Genomic DNA, 16,462 nt, shown 5'->3' with positions numbered 1-16,462 from the left:
GGTGGTGGCTCGATGGAGGTGCACGTCGGTGACCTCGAGGCGCTGGTGATGCGCCTGGGCAGCGCGGGGTGCGCTGTCACCCGAGAAAATTTATGTGCAATATTGCTGCGCAGCCTGCCAAGTTCGTACGACGGTCTTGTGCAGGCGTACCGTATGGCGGCGGACAAGTTCCTTTTTCTGACATCGTTAATCGAGTGTTCGCGGAGGAAGCGCGTCAACAGGAGCTGGGCATCAAGGAGAAGCGCACCCCGATGCGACGCCGGCCGGCCTCGCAAAAATAAAAACAAAGTAAAGAATAAAGATGCGTGCTGGAAATGCGGTAGTGTTGGCACTACCAGCGCGGGACGAGTCTTACATACTCGATCCCAAAAAACTCGCGTCGACACAGACCATAAAAGACTGCGCTAGCATGGCAGTAAACTATTCTGGTACATGTTCAAGTCTAATCTGGGTTTGGGATAGCGGAGCATCCATCATATGTGTGGCGCACACGATATGTTTGTCGACTATGAACATCTTAGTGCGCCAATGTACATGACGGTCGCCAAAGCCGGGATCGAGATGGTCGTTGCCGGAAGAGGTATCGTTATGCGTGTGGGTAAGCGCGTGTTCGCCGCCCGACTTGAGAACGCATTTCATGTACCAAAGCTCACACGTGACTTGTTTTCGGTGTCACGATCGAAATGGCCGGTTCCGGCTGTACAATCAAGCAAAGCGGTACGGTAGTGGCTATGGGTACCAATCGTGGTAAGCTGATCACGCCTGATATTGAAGATGCACCAGAGTGCCATCTGGCCGTTAGCGGCGAGCTTTGGCATCGCCGGCTCGGTCACGCATCGCGCCACGCAGTCAACTTATTTGCCCCGGAGTACTATGATCCAAGACAAGAATGTGCGATACGACGGTTACAGCGCGTTAGCAAAGCAGACACGTGCCCGATTCCCGCAACTCGAGGGGGGAAAGGCATTTAAGGAGCAATACAAGCGGCGTGCTGAAGTCGTATGCTCGGACGTCGCCGGGCCGATCACCATATCGTCTGTGTGAGGCTCTCGCTACTTCGTCACGCTCACTGTGATGTCAGCGCGTTTCTCGATGGTTTATCCGATGCGTGCCAAGTCCGAAGTCCTACAGCACTTCATCAGCTTTCGGACCTACATCGAGGCATCATCAGACACATGCGATAAAATTTTACGAAGTGACAGCGGCGGCGAGTATACCAGCAAGGATTTGCTACCGTACTGTGAGAAAACTGGAGAAGCACATCAGCTCACGGTTTCGTACAAGACGGAGCAAAATGGAATGAGTGAACGCCTCAACCGCAGTTTGGTCGAGATGGCGCGCTGCATGCTATACGAAAGTAGACTTGAAAAACAATACTGAGCGGAAGCTGTGGTGACTGCTGCAGATGTTTGCAATACTATCCCACCAGCTGACCAGATCATGTCTTTTTATGAACACCTATACAAGCAACGGCCCCAGTACGAGCGGATGCAAATCCTTGGATGTGTAGCCTATGCGCACGTGCCCAAATCGAAGCGCAGCAAGCTTGAAGACACAGCAGTGATTTTTTTTGATATCCTCGCAAACAGAAGGGATGCCGGCTGCTTAATCCGGCAACAGGAAAGCTTATCATTTCTCGGTCGGTAACATTTGAGGAGACAGCCGGGATTACCAACTGCAAAAATATTGAAGACACGAAACCGTGTGTAACAACAGCTGTGTCGCATGTCATCGATGTGGTCCCAGATGCTAAATTATCATCGTGCGGGGCTCGAACCGACTACCATGATGACCATATTCAGCTGGTGTCTTATCTGGCTGAGCCACATGGCTAATTGGATGTTCTAATGAAAGTTTTACACAACAGTACAATTGTGCCATGGACACCACCATTGTCAGTCTTACCGGTCCCAACGCAGCTGTCGTCACTTGGTTGTGATGGGGAAGACGAATCCAACATTTGGTTAGTCTGTAAGTGTCTCGAGATGGTGCGCTACCAGGATAAATTCCAGCGACCGTTTCAACTGGACGACTACGAAGCTTCACACGCCGTGCTATTTTGTCTGAAACAGCCGACGAAAACGTCACAACTTATAAAGAGATTCTACGCTCGCCAAATTGCAGTCAGTGGCAGCAAGAGATGGAAGCAGGGATAAATTCTCTCGGCTAGTGCAGCTACCAGCTGGCAAGAAACCTATCGGATGTCGCTGGTTGTTCAAGGTAAAACATCACGCGGACGGGGCTATTAATCGCTACAAGGCCCGGTTGGCTGCACATGGTTTCACGCAACGGCTGGGTGTGGGCTATCACGAGACCTTTGCACCTGTCGCACACATGGACACGATCCAATGCATGCTTGCAGTGGCGGTGCAGCTAGATTACGAAATACAGCAGTTTGATGTGGACACTGCGTTTCTCTACGGCCGCATGAACGAAGAAGTACACATGCGTCAGCCAGATGGCTAGAAGACGTGTCTGAACCAGTATGTTTGTTGCAGCACGTGTTGTATGGGACCAAACAGGTCGAGGGGGCATGGTACGAGATATCATGCTGTCAATTTAACAGTTAACAAGCGAGGCTTCGAGTCCTTTAAGGCTGATTTATGTGTTTTCTTCAAGACTGCATCACGTGTTGGATTTTGCGCGGTGGTTGTTATGTAGACGATTTGATTGTTACTACCCCGGAACTGGACGACATTACATTGGTGCGCGACGGACTCAAGGAACGGTTTGACATCAAGGAGATTAGTGAGTTGCGCTATTGCTTGAGTATAGAAATGCGATGCGACCATGCCTCACGCACATTGGAGCTAAACCAACGCGGTTATATTCGTAAGATTGCCGCACGTTTCCAGTTGGCCAACTGTAATCCTACCACGATCCCAGCCGATTCAAATACACCTCTCACCGCAACGACCGGCGCCTCCTTGACCCAGCACCCATATCGAGAACTGGTGTTTTTTATGTACAGTGCAATACGTACGCGTCCAGACGTTGCGAACGCGGTGGGGAAGGTGACCAAGTTTTTCAAGACGCCGAACAAGTTACACTGGTTGGCCGCACGCCGCGTACTTAAGTACCTCGTCTCAACGCAAGACGCAGCGATTCGTTACGGCGGCGGAGAAAGTGTACTCATCGGTGATGCGGATGACAGCTGGGTATCGGACGTTGATACTCGCCGATCCGTAAGCGGATTTGTCATGTTGCTACACGGTGGCGCCGTAACGTGGATATCCAAGAGGCAAAAGACCGTCGCCACTCCTTTTACCGAGGCCGAGAATGTTGCGCTACATTCTGCATCTCAAGAAGTGGTGTGGTGCGTCGAATCCTGGGGGATAGGACAAGCGCCAAAAGATGCGACTGTGATTTTTAATGACAACCAAGGCGCCATCGCCCTCGCACGCAACCCGATTTTCCACGCACAAACCAAGCATCGAGATCAAGTATCATGCAATTTGTGAGCGTGTGATGGATGGGACCGTAGAGTTAAGTTACAAGCCGACCTCTGACATGCTTGCGGACGCTCTTACGAAAGCAGTGTCGCGAGCTAAACTCGACGCGTTCAAGATCGGCGTTGGTATGCGCAGCATGGGGGAGTGTTTGTTATGCTGCTACTTTCAATGCTAGCACAAATTCATACGTTATGGTGACTTGCTCACGGGGTTTGGTATCATAATGCTAGACGCAAAGTTGTGAGTTTAATTGTTTCTAGGGACGGTTAGTGCGTGCTCAGCCTTTATAGACTGCAAATGTCTGCGAATTAAAGTGTGTACTTATTTTAGGTTCGCGCAAAAACTGAGTTAGAGTGCTCCACATACCTTAGGATGGGTTAGTAGCTTTATTTTTAGGTTTAGTGTATTGCGTGGCCCGCAAGAAAGTTGCGCGTGGGCCCACACAATTGCGTGCTAGCGCGCCCAGCATTAGTACACTCACTTCTGCATTTGCACACACAAGCGCACATCATTTCTACCTCTGCCCTTCCTATATCCTTTAGCTCCCTCCGGTCTCGTCGAGACACAAAAACCTCTGTAGAGAGGCAACGGTGACACCATATTTATCTGCAAGACTCCGGGCGTCGACCCTGACCCAGGATGTGTCAACCGTAGACGATAGCGCACAGCTATACACCCTCGTCAACGGAGCTTCCCCACTTCCTGCTCCACCGGAGCCCTAATTTTTTTACAACATCCGACAAGAGATGCTAGCTCCGCAGTCTTCGTCGAGTGGATAACGTGTTACCCCACGCGCATTTAAAGAACCTTGTCCAACATGCCTCGGACCTCGTCCGACCATGCCACGCATAGCATACAGCGACTGCTCCAATACTTGGGCAGCGCTCAGTGGGTGATGTTCCACTCCACGTTCATAACACGAGTCACGCTCGGCACCTCTGTCCAATACATCCTTGGTGTTCGACAACTCGAATACTCCGATCTCCAGCACGTTGACATATGTCTAAGCTCATAGCGTTTCTGCCTCCTAGCAAAGGTAAGTTCATGACTCACCAAAGCTCCACCGGGAGACGTGCGCGTAGCGCTCAAGGTCTTCGACTTCCAATCGATCCAAGAATCATGGTGTTTCAACCATACCATACCAGGGATGAGGTCATACCTTGGTCTTAAGTCTAAGAGTGAGCAGCGTTCCAAGCTATCAAAGTCAAGAAACTTGACACCGAGGTCCACAGGGACCTTTAAACCGTGACACATGTCCCAGTCGCTAAGCGAACAGGGACGATGTCACTCAACCGCGCTTTCAGCGCCTCAGCATACGGCTGACTTCCTTTGATCGTGGACCGTCGAGCATAATTGCCGACGCCCCGGAGTCTATGAGGATCTTCCATGGATTCTCAAAGCCCTTCACGATAGCTTTGACGACCAGCAAGCGCGGTTTGCAGACTCGTTCCGTGTTCAAGAGCACGGAGCTCTCCGGGGCTAGGTCCTGCTGCCTTCTACCTCTTCGAGGCTCAACAGAACTCAGTTCTTCCCAGTAAGGCGCCCCGCGTCTAATGGGTGTTGTCATTTCCTGCGACAAACCAGAAGACTGGTGAGAAGCGGGACTTCGGCTCGATAAATCGTGACACGCCTTGCGCAGGGGACAACCAGTCTGAAGATGACAGGTGTCTACACAGACAAAACACCGTTGGGTGTTCGAACGCTGCCCGGCAGCTCGGAGCTCTGCCTCCTCTTTCTCAGCATAGCTGACATCCAACGACTCAGTCCCGCTTGATGAACTGCTAGAGTGTACATTCCAACCAAGTCGTGCCAACTTAAAGTTGAATTAGGCATTCAATCTCGCATTCACTGCTTCTTCCAAGGAAGGTTGCTGCACACGGAAGATTTCCATTCTGACCACGCCAGTGCGGAGGCCCTCCATAACGACGGTCGCTGTGACCGCCTCGGGGTAAGGATCAGCAACCATCTCGGCATTGTGAGTACGCAACTCTTGGACAAAGTCCACCTTTTGCCCTGTCAAATGGCAAGGAAACGCGATCACACGCGAGATACCTCGTGAAGTGGCGACAATACTTGTAAAAGCTGCAGCTTCAGCTCCATCCAGAAGGGAAATGCCGCGCACTGCGACTCAGTCGTCTCACCACTCGCAGAGGATGGTCAGGTGGCTCTAATTTTTCGCCGAATGTAACTGCAAGGTAAAGTATAAGCCAGGAGAGCAGAATGCTTTGGCTGATACGTTGTCACGCAGACCAGATTATGATCTTGCTCATGTCACGACGGTGACGGCGTCAGTGACGGATCTAATCCACGCCACATATGCGGGTGATGGTATGTGTGTAGCGCTGCTAAGGCTATCAGGATCAGTTTGGTAACTCGGACAAGAAGTTGTCGTCGCGACTGCGCGCACGGTTGCACTGACGTTCCTTAAATCACGAATTGCTGTATTATAGCACCGACTTGACGGATGCGACACAATTTGTGGTTCCTCACGATGAGAATTGAAGAACCGTATCCTCTATTAGGCCCACGACACCCCACTCAGTGGTCATCTTGGTCGTGAAAAGACCCACAGCTCTGTGGGTTGCCACCACTGGTGGTCCAGGCTGTACAATAGACGAGAACATATGTGCGCACGTGTGAGACGTGTCAAATGGTGACACCCTCAACGAACGCGGCGACGCTGCTAGCCAGTTTACCGGTACCCCCCGGGTGTTGGCAGTCCATGAGTATGGACTTTGTATTTGGCCTGCCGAAGGACTCGGCGGGCAATACAGGTGTCGTGGTCTGCGTCGACCGTTTGAGCAAGATGGTTCATCTTGCGGCAGTGCCGGACACCGTCGACGGTGTGGGTACCGCGACGCTGTTTGTGGATCGTGTATTTCGACAACATGGACTCTCAGAGTCTATTGTCTCTGATAGAGACCTACACTTCACTGGGAAGTTTTGGTCGACGATCTTCAAGGTGCTGGGCACTAAGTTGACTACATCAACAGGTGACCATCCGCAGACCGATGATCAAACTAAGCGCGTGAATCGCGTTGTTAAAGACGCCCTTTGTAGCGTCTGCGCTGAGAAGCCGAGGCGCTGAAGCGCCATGCCGCCACTTTAAAGCTCGCTCTGAGCAGTATAGTGTTTGCGTCTACCGGCTACATGCCGTTCTACGTGAACGAGCTCGTTCATCCTCGCGTACCGCTGACGCGGCCATCCCATGGCCGTGGGCTTGGTGGAGGAGGAATAGCCGAGCGGCTAGCTGATGTCAGCCCCCTCGCTGTTCGTAAAGAAGTCAATGACTTCCGGTTTAACAGACTGAGTGTGTCACGACACGTTCGTGATGCGATGGCTGGAAGCCAAGTCATGCAGAAGGAATATGCAGACGGAAGAAGCAGAAGAAATACTTAAACTTTGAGGTCGTAAACCTGGTCTTGGTAAATGCTTAAAATCTTCCTACACATGCACTTTCTGCTGTCTTGAAGACGAAACTTCGTCTGCAGTATATCGGACCTTGTAAGGTCGTGGCCCAGTGGGGCCTTGCGTATACGTTAGATCTACCGAGATGGTTGCGCAACCACCCGTTGTATAAGTTGGTTTGCTCAAGCCGAATCGGGATCCGGCGCAAGTGAATGCGGAAGTGTTGGCGTCGAGGGGCCGCCCACAGGCGCTCGACCACCTAGCCACCTAGAAGTTGAATTAGCAACTGGTTATGGGCACGGAGTGCAATGATCTCCATCTCCAACGGCGCCAGGGGCTCCACCGTCGCACGAAGTGTCGCATTCGTCTGCTCGACGGCTAGGAGCCGCTACGACTGAGCGCGATAGTTCCCAAAGAGGGGCAGACGGTGCAAAAGTGCTCCAAGCTCTCGAAGTCTTCCGCACAGCGGTATGCAACCCCAGCATGATGCTCAACAGAGTACCGATCGCGATGGACTTTGTCCTCAAGAGCTCAAAGAGCATCGTGAGTCACCGGACGGCGATCGACCAAATCTTTATCGTCCGCCGCTGACTCTTCTTGACGAAGCGGTGACATCCACAATCACGTGAGACGTCTTGTGAGTCGACGTCGTCGACTGGGCCAGACCCGTTATCCTGTGAAGTGGCGGAAATACCCAAACTGTGATAACCTGTTGGAGTTAGAGGTGCCACATCGACAAGACTGCTCAGACGTCGTGGGCGCTTATGATCAGAGGGTTCATGGCGTTCTGAGACGTCGTACGCCCCGCGCTTCTCGGCAATAGCCAGTGGAGCCGAAGGGCCATGGGCTGAGCTTAATCTATGGCTCTGAGCTGCTGTAGTCGCAGACTCACTCGTGTGAGATACCACAGAGCTTGTGGGAGTGTGATGATTTAATCTATACGTCGCAGGGTGACAATACGAAGGAAGTCGGCGTTGTGCCTTGAGTTTGGCAAACTCGAATCGAAGATGGCGTTCTGCGCGCACGTCCACTTCCTTCTGGCCCCGCTGTAAGTTAGACAACGAGAAAAATTTCCGGTGCCGCTACATCCTTTGCTCTAAGAAATCTTCATGATCTGCAGCGGTTTCGCCAGGGGTGATCACCATAGGAATCGTCCGCATTGCGGGTATAGTAGCACCTCCCCTCTGAGCACGAAGTCGAGTGCAGCACGTATTCACCGGGGGTTCTCGAGGAACCAAGAAGTGAGCTTGGAGAACTTTTCGTTGATCAAGCTCAGCTTCTGTACTGGCAGGGGATCCGACCATGTAGACGCCCAACGATCGAGTGATCGCTACCTTCCCTTATGTAGCGGGTTCGGCCGAGCGAAAGCCGTATTTCACATGAAGGTCTAGGATCGACTGTGGATGCGAGCGCATGAGAGCCACCCTGTGGTCAGCCTCCAGCTGCTGCTTCTAGGCCTCGTCGAGGCGATCGGTAATGATCCCACTGTCCCCTGAAGTCAAGAGGTCGGGAAACGGACAGAATATTCGCAAGGTTCGAGCAGGGCTCACGTCGCGCCGTTCGCGCACCTCACCCTCCTCTTCATCCCATCCTGGGAAAGGAGTATCCGTTTCATAGTCGACTTCCTCCACACCCTCGACGAAAAAAACCGTCGCCCGTGGCGGGCGCAGTGTGCGGCACTCGGTTGCCGTGGGCCTGGGATGCGCTTCCCTTGAAGCCACGGACGTACTGATCGGAGCTGCACCGCGTGCAGGAGGCAAAGAAGGGCTCTGCCCGCGTTCGCCATCGGAACCAGCGAGGCTGGGTGTCTTTCGTGTCATATTCAAAGGGCTCGTTGAATAGAGAAAGCGTGGAGAAGGTCCTGAGAACGTAACGGTGTCTTAGACACGCGAGACTCGTACGAGGCGACAGTTAAATGTGAATCGTGGTATTCATAATTTTGATGAGGAAGAGTGTCACGGGGTTACGCGTACCCTGGTATGAAAGGTTGGGTCACACAAGATGGAGTGACCAGGCTACACCTTGACAAAAAGTCACTACGGGGCTGGACTGCCAGGAGTTATGCAATTGAATTAGGTTTTACCTTTGATTAGAAAACCTATAGGTTTAGATATAGGCGGCTTTGCCGCAAAGAAATACAGTTTACATTTTGAACAGAAGAGTATATTTGCCTTGGGATAAGGTTGTCGTTACTCTTGGAGTGAGCGAATTGCGATCTGTTACACTCGTACTGGTTCTAGCATAGAACGAAGGTCAGTGACCTTAACTAAGCTACCTCTGTCTTTGACAGTGGCTCTGGTCTTCGTAGGGGAGGGGCTGCCGGTCCAACTCGATTTTTGATATCATCCTGGCTGCACTTCGTAGCAATTCATTGATATCATCTTAATGACATTGAGCATCGAGCGGGGGGTGCGCGACGCTACGGCTGAAATCAAACAACGTTAACACACCGATGTTGGAAGCAGGCGAGACCCACTCGTGAATGTTGTGGGGCAATTTTTTTGATTAAATACGATCAGCCTACCTATACATGCAATACAAGACAAAGTTGCGACCGCGCTGCATCTGACCGTTCACAGTCGTCGCGAATAATGGTTGAGTAATATATTTAACATCATAAAATAAAATTCAAACACATTCTGTGATTAACGCGGGCTTACGAAACCATGCCACAATCCTGCTCTAAAGAGTAGATCTGATGTATATAGCTCTGTAACAGACGAGTTAACATCTCCACCATCCCCTGTTGATAAGCTACGATTGCTTTAGAGCAGCGATGTGTTTCAAAAACGCTGGAGTGCCTAAAGTTACACAATGCAATGGCGAAGCTCAGAGAGCGTAACCGAGATCTGCATTATCTAAATTTCCGATGTACGCCGAGGCTCTCGGGTTGTGTCGACGCACCTCCGCAGCCAAGAGAGCGTAAGAGAACCAGCCGCGGGAAGGTCGACATCCACCGGCGAAAGATGTTACCCACTTACAGATGGAGCGTCTGGAGAGCCGGCGATATTGGTGGATGGGTTTTTCAAGCCTGAAAACTCGTGGGAGCTTGATTTCTGCGCTTTGGCCAAATTGCCCTGGTGCCTTGGTCGCTCAGGATGTAGCATGAGTCCAAAGACAAGATCATTCGCCGCAGCGCACTACCGCCAGCGGGAGGTGGTAGACGTTGTAGACGAGCGGAACAGCAACTAAGGCACTCCAGCCTTTTGAACTGCGTTACTGCTTTGGAGCAAGGGTCATTTGGTGACAGAGGATGGAGAATACGTTGCTTCGATTGTTATAAATCTTTTCAGTCCGACTGGCTTGTAGGATCATGATCCTGGTATGATTCTCATAAGCCCGCGTAATATACAGGGTGCGCTTGCATTCTATCTGAGATCTAAGAGGGGTACTAAATCCCATATTTGTTACGACCGTGAACGACCCAACGACACGATGTAGCGCTTTGCAACTTTGCTTCATAGAGTGCAGTATAAATTAGATTAGATTCATTCGACCTAATTTTTCCCGCAACATATTTAAGTGGGGTCCGCCTGCCCCTGTTGCTACTGTCTGCCTTGAATCTCAGCCATAGCGTTGGTCACCCTAGGCATGACGCTTGATCTCATAATAAGGTAGTGATAATTCTACGAAGTCTAGATCGGCCTAAACTTGCAAGTTGATTTAGACTAGCAGTCTCTTCTCCACAGAGACTAGACCACTTCGTGGCGGTCTCAAAGGTATCCAGGTGCTCACCAAACCGTCCATGTAAAATAAGTCGAAGCATGTAAAGGCAAGTTCTGCGTTATTTAATGCAAGCCTAATGGGTGGAGCAAGTCGCTACACCGCCGCGGTCTCTCCGCGCAAGCAACATCGAAGATTTTTTTACGACAAGATTCACTCTTCCCGCCTGATCATCCCGGTCAGTTGTTGACAAATTCAACCTGGTGCCGAGCACATTGAGCAATGTTTGCCAGAATTTTGCTTTACAGTGCAGATTTTCTTTTCATACAATGGCTAACGGCGAGCCATGTTGACGAAGCAATATTAAGTAACCTCTTGGATAAATTATCGTCTGTCACAGCATCGCTGATAGCAGTGATATGAACCAGATTCCCCAGACGTCCCACAAAAAACACACACTGGTATTATCAGACACAACTTTGAAAGATCGAAACAAAGTCCATGATTATGGACTGCCAACATAGCCGGAATCGACAAACTAGCATGTGGTGCCGTTGCACGCGGTGAGAACTTAAGCAATCGATACTTTTTACACGTGCGCGTATGTGCTTATCCATTTGTGCATGTTAGACTACCGATACTTAACGCTCGCCGAGCAGCATGTCTTTCCTCCTCTGAGTTGACCATCCAGCGAGATACAAAGAGTTTTCTGTACTTAAGATCCTCATCATAAATCACCACTGCGAGCGAAAAGTCATGAGGATCAGAGCTGTTATGCAGCAAGCCTTAGGATAAGACGTAGCGATACCGGCGCTCAACCGCGCGCTTCGATAAAGTACCATCTACGCTATCATAATCCTTTTTAGCCTTCAGCAGCGCAACACATGATGCGTCTGACACAGGAGTTGCTCGTGTCGCCTCATCATTTCGCAATATCACCACCGTAAATCCACGGTCGAACGCACATCTACCACCATGCTAAGCTGACTTGGCTTTTACCTTAGTTAAGACAAACATAACAAGAAAAGTAACCATCTAGCTGTTTTCTTTGAAAAATGTGGTGTCGACGTCACTCTGCGCAACGACACATGATCTGTATATATCATGCAACAGAGCTACTGCAGCCCCACTGCAACGACCGCCGATTCATCAGCGAATGTGCTGCAGAAAAATATTGCCAAATGCACTTTGTTCGGTTCACGACTTGGTTGATAAGTATCATCAACTGCTTTCGAAAAAAGCTATATTTCTCTCACTATGGTGAGTTCTTCGAGTGAAATGTTCTGCGACTGGCTAATCTTACCACAAAAACTGTCTGGTGCGCCAGCGACGCTCAATTGTCTGTGAGCAAAGCTTTATAGAACAACGCATAAACCTATTTCATACTCGTCCTCAGTCGCGCAGAACTGGGGATGTTGGATGCGGGGAACCATAATGAAGTTGCGAGTAGCGATTGTTGACCATCCGCAACCACAAGGTCGCAACGCGTTGATCGACTTGTGAAAATCAACCGAACACTAACGCGATGAGTCCGCAGTGTTGCTCACTCATTGACCGAGCGTTAAATAACGCATTACATGCACCTACAGTTTTGCTCCATTTTACATAAGCGACATGGTCTCCTTGCAGCCAATTAGTTGTGCTTTGAACAAATCAAGGGCAAACGATATCACGAGTATGTGTGTCTGAATAACTGTGTCACCTGACGATTGAACGTCGCTGATGCATTGGACAGTCTGTGCGGCATAATTTGCAACCCTCAGAGCATCCACTTGGAGTTCTCACCCTAGTGATAGGTGTATCACTGACCTTCATAAGCAGATAATAATCATTATCATCCAGGTCGTGAGCACAGAACAAAGTACGGGCGACCATGCTGTTCTGGAGCTTAATCTTTTGCTATTCTGCGGTTGCGCCACCATCCTGGCTGCATTTAGCTCATTATATGCTTGCACAATTTGAAAGTTATTGTTCGACTTTTTGCCACCTAAAATCAGAGTCGAGAGAGGCGATTCATCCTCTCACTTGATTTGCTTCGTGCATCACACGAAAGAATGTGTCAATCATATCACGAAGTTCCTTTGGCAAGCGTCATTGTCGTGTGACGCAACATTTGGTTCCAAGAACCAATTCAATCTCGTGGCGCTCTCCCACATCTGATGATTATACGCCTGGTGGGGATTGTCGTCGCCATGTCGTGAATCTCCTTCACAAATGATATAAAGGATTTGTAGACTTCTCAAGAATAGCTGTCGCAATTTTCAAACTGACTGCTCTGCAATTTTTTTAATGACATATTCATTGTTTGATGGAAGACGAGCTCAGCTCCTCCTTCGGCACCGATCGCAACATTTTCGGCAAAATGAGCGCCTTGCAATCATTTTCACGTACCCCAAGAATAAATTTTTTTTATAAGACTTTCTCTTAGAGGCAGTGATGAGAGACTTACAATGGCTAGGACTACCCTTGTTACTCTATTAACGAGTGGTTAATTGCTCCGCTGCTTACGCTTAGGGTGTGACCTTTCCAAATGTTTGATACATCACACGGTAGCACTGACCGTACAGCACCGTTGCATCAGGACAAGATTTTAAATACTATTCAATTCTCAGTCTTTTACTTGTGACCTGCAGTCGCCCTACAACTGTGATCGTTCTGACAGGGGTTTGTGATGTTCAGTCATTTCCACTTTCCATGCATTTGCTCGATCCATCTCATAGAGAGACCGCAGGTTACTACCGCATCTGCTTTCCGAGCTCTGCTTGAGGCTCCTGGCAGACATTTCGGACAACGTTATGTCCTGCACGGAAGCTATGGTAATTCCGCGCACCAAAAGCTCTTCTGCTCTATGGCAAAATTGGTAACCAATCCCTGGCTCAAGTGGTTTGTAGCTTGGTCTGGGACCGGGAGGTACCTGGTTCGATACTCATAGGATCCGAATCGAGGGCACCGGAAATAGGTCACTAAAGTGGATAGCAGTTACACCCCTGTGTGGTGACCGCCCTGCCAACCCGCACCCAATTGGGTGTGTGATAGCTGGGTGGAAGGAGGCCCCACTGACCGAAAAGCCCCATAGTGTCATGAGAGGTACGGGATCCGGTCCTAAAATGGGTCGGATAGCTATCAGCATCTCGCGCTAGAGAAAGCTTAATCTTAGCGTGTGGGTTCCGGTAGCTTAAATCTCTACGGCAAAACTGGTTTAATATCCTTGACTTCCCATTGGTTCTGTGCTCGTGGAGATCTAGCCGCACATACCGAAAATGAGAATGTCAGGTCCAGGACTAGGCAAGGTTACACGCTGTCGAGGCCCTCAAACTTCTCTGAAATTGACGGGTGCCTCTGTCGCAAGAAGCGCGCAGATACTGAGGTGTTTATCGACACTTTTGACAGCTTTTAGTAACCAAGGTGCATCACTTATAGATGAGGCCTTCCTGAGTGCAAATGGTATTAGAATAGAGTTTTTGGTGCTCGTTTTTAGCTCTCAATGTGACCGGATTGTTTGTACGTATATGAACGCCCCACTCGAGCGCTACGAGCAACTTACTCAAATTACACCTCCAACAAGGTAAACGCGCTGTCTCACCCGTCTCAAGGCATTGCAAGCCAGCATCACTGAAGCGGACGTCCACCTAGAGCGTCGATGAATACTTGACATTACGACTTAAAGAAAACAGTGCAGGTGTCAAGATGACATCATCACTTCGAGTACCTGCAGCTAACTGCACATTTTGACCTGATGAGATAGCCGTTACAGCTATCGATCGATTGTTGGGCTCATAACTAGGCCGGTCCTCGCTCGCTAGTGGGGAGCGCGAGACCTTGGTTCTTCTCATCAAAAAATACAGATTGAGGGTGTGCCAAGTACAAGTGGCAACGGCCAGGTCAGTTTTGCCAAAGTGGAATTTCACACATTTATGACTTGAGTGTATTTCTTCCGCTTCACAAATGGCGATAGCCCTGGTATAACTACCAGTCCGCTGAATCCTCCACAGATAGTAAGCTACCTCTCGCACATCGAGCAGTGCCGACAAGAGACGACCCTCCCAACCCTCCTATGGCTGCCTCTCGTGAACTCTTTTGGTTGTGGCGCTCTCTGAGAGATTCGGCGTACGTCCAGACCAAGATTAAATGAGAAATTGGACGCGCTCTTTGCGCTATGTCATCGCACTGCGTGGATTTGGGCACCTCTAACGGCATAGAATCGCGTCGCTGCTTTAAAGTAGAGGGTGTCTCGTCTATGAGAGGATGGAGGTGTGGACCCACCCCCAGAACAGAGCGCTTCAGATGTGACTGACTCGTAAGAGCAGTATCGTGACCAGGCTTTAGGAAGTCCACGTATGACTCAGTCAGTCCTTATTTTGCCATTACCGTGATGATCCAGTTTAGATTTGTCATAGCAACTCCGTCTTGTAGACCAAAATCATTTCAAGTTTAGGTAGGTAAGTTGCATTCGATAAAATCTTTTTTCCCACGACATATTCGTATGTGTTTGCCTGCTTCTGGCAACGGGTATTTGTTTCAGAATATCCTGGTTTGCATTACGAGGGGAGGTGAGATGACCATAAATCTGGCCATGTTTCAAACGGAGCAAAAGAGTATCGGGCCGGCGGTCTCTGAGCGGAGAGACCGTGTGCTAGAATGAGACGATTCGCTCAATTACGTACCACGTGCGACTGTCATAAGCAGTGAACAGACTAGGAGGCCTTGAAGATACCAAGGCTGATCAGATGGCTTGATAGTGTAATAGGCCGTTCTTAGCCATCACATGAAGGAAAATCTCAGTGGTACATATCACTTTTGACGTGTATTGTGAAGACGAATAAGAAAGGAATATATTTTGGCAAATCCCACATGCACCTGTGACATCATTGGATGATACAGCGACTTTTATGTGCCAATCAGTAGAAAATGATATTTTATCTATGTTGATGATGAGACCGACGTGTCTTTACCATCTGAAGCGAGCGGCTCGCGCCACCCGCTTTGCGAGAAAGTTCTCACGAGGACTTCAAATTCAAGGCTGCCTGTGCTCATCTTCAATATAACCAAGGTTTTTATTTATCAGCTTCAATTCTTCAACGTTCCCCTGGGTTGAACCTCAGTTTACCCAAGGATTTCGAAGCTTAACTTCTGCATGTTCAGGTTTTATACGTATAACCTCCAGGAGCTCTAGTGATTTAATTCAGGTAGCTTTAGGAACCATAACCTCTTTTCAATTTTGTTGCATCGTGACCGCATTCCTATCAATTTTTCCTCTCAAGCGCAACGTGCGTGCTGGTCTTGAGCTATTTACGGTGATGATAAATACGACGTGGTACGATCGGCAAGACTCGCCCATCGGCACAACTGCTATTTGTTCTTTTCACTGACAACAACAAAAAGCACATTCACCACCGAATTAGTCGATCCGGTTCATACATTCCCTAAAATCATACTCGGCAAATAAGGATAACCATTTTACCAATCCATCGAGAGATGTGGTGACGGCGCCGCTGTGCACAACGACATACGATCTGTATATATCACAAACGACTTTTGCCACGTGAAAGACTAACAAACCTGAAGGGGGTATACCTCACTGCAAATAGCATTGTGGTAAAGGTGTAGTTTCTCCTGTTGTTTAAATCCGGTGAGAATCAAACACGCGTTCGTCCAATCAACGTTTGCTTGGGGAAAGTATAGCCAATTTGAAAAGGATGAAGCGGCACAGACAACATGCAATGAAAGATGTGAATATGAGAGAGAGAGCCCGATTGGGACGCGCACGATTTTTTTTTTCAAAGCCTTAAAGGTCGCTTTTTCTGCCGCACTCAGCACAATTTCACATCCTTTTAAAGACAATTGATGAGAAGCCGTGCCATATCGGCATAATTCTTACGGTGTTTGTGCAAATAGTTGGCCGGGCAAAGCCTGTAACGGGGCAAGTGTACTTATCTTAC

Source organism: Plasmopara halstedii (assembly GCF_900000015.1).
Source record: "Plasmopara halstedii genome assembly, contig: Scaffold_3120, whole genome shotgun sequence".
NCBI classification, from domain to species: domain Eukaryota; phylum Oomycota; class Peronosporomycetes; order Peronosporales; family Peronosporaceae; genus Plasmopara; species Plasmopara halstedii.
This window is presented reverse-complemented; position numbering follows the sequence as displayed.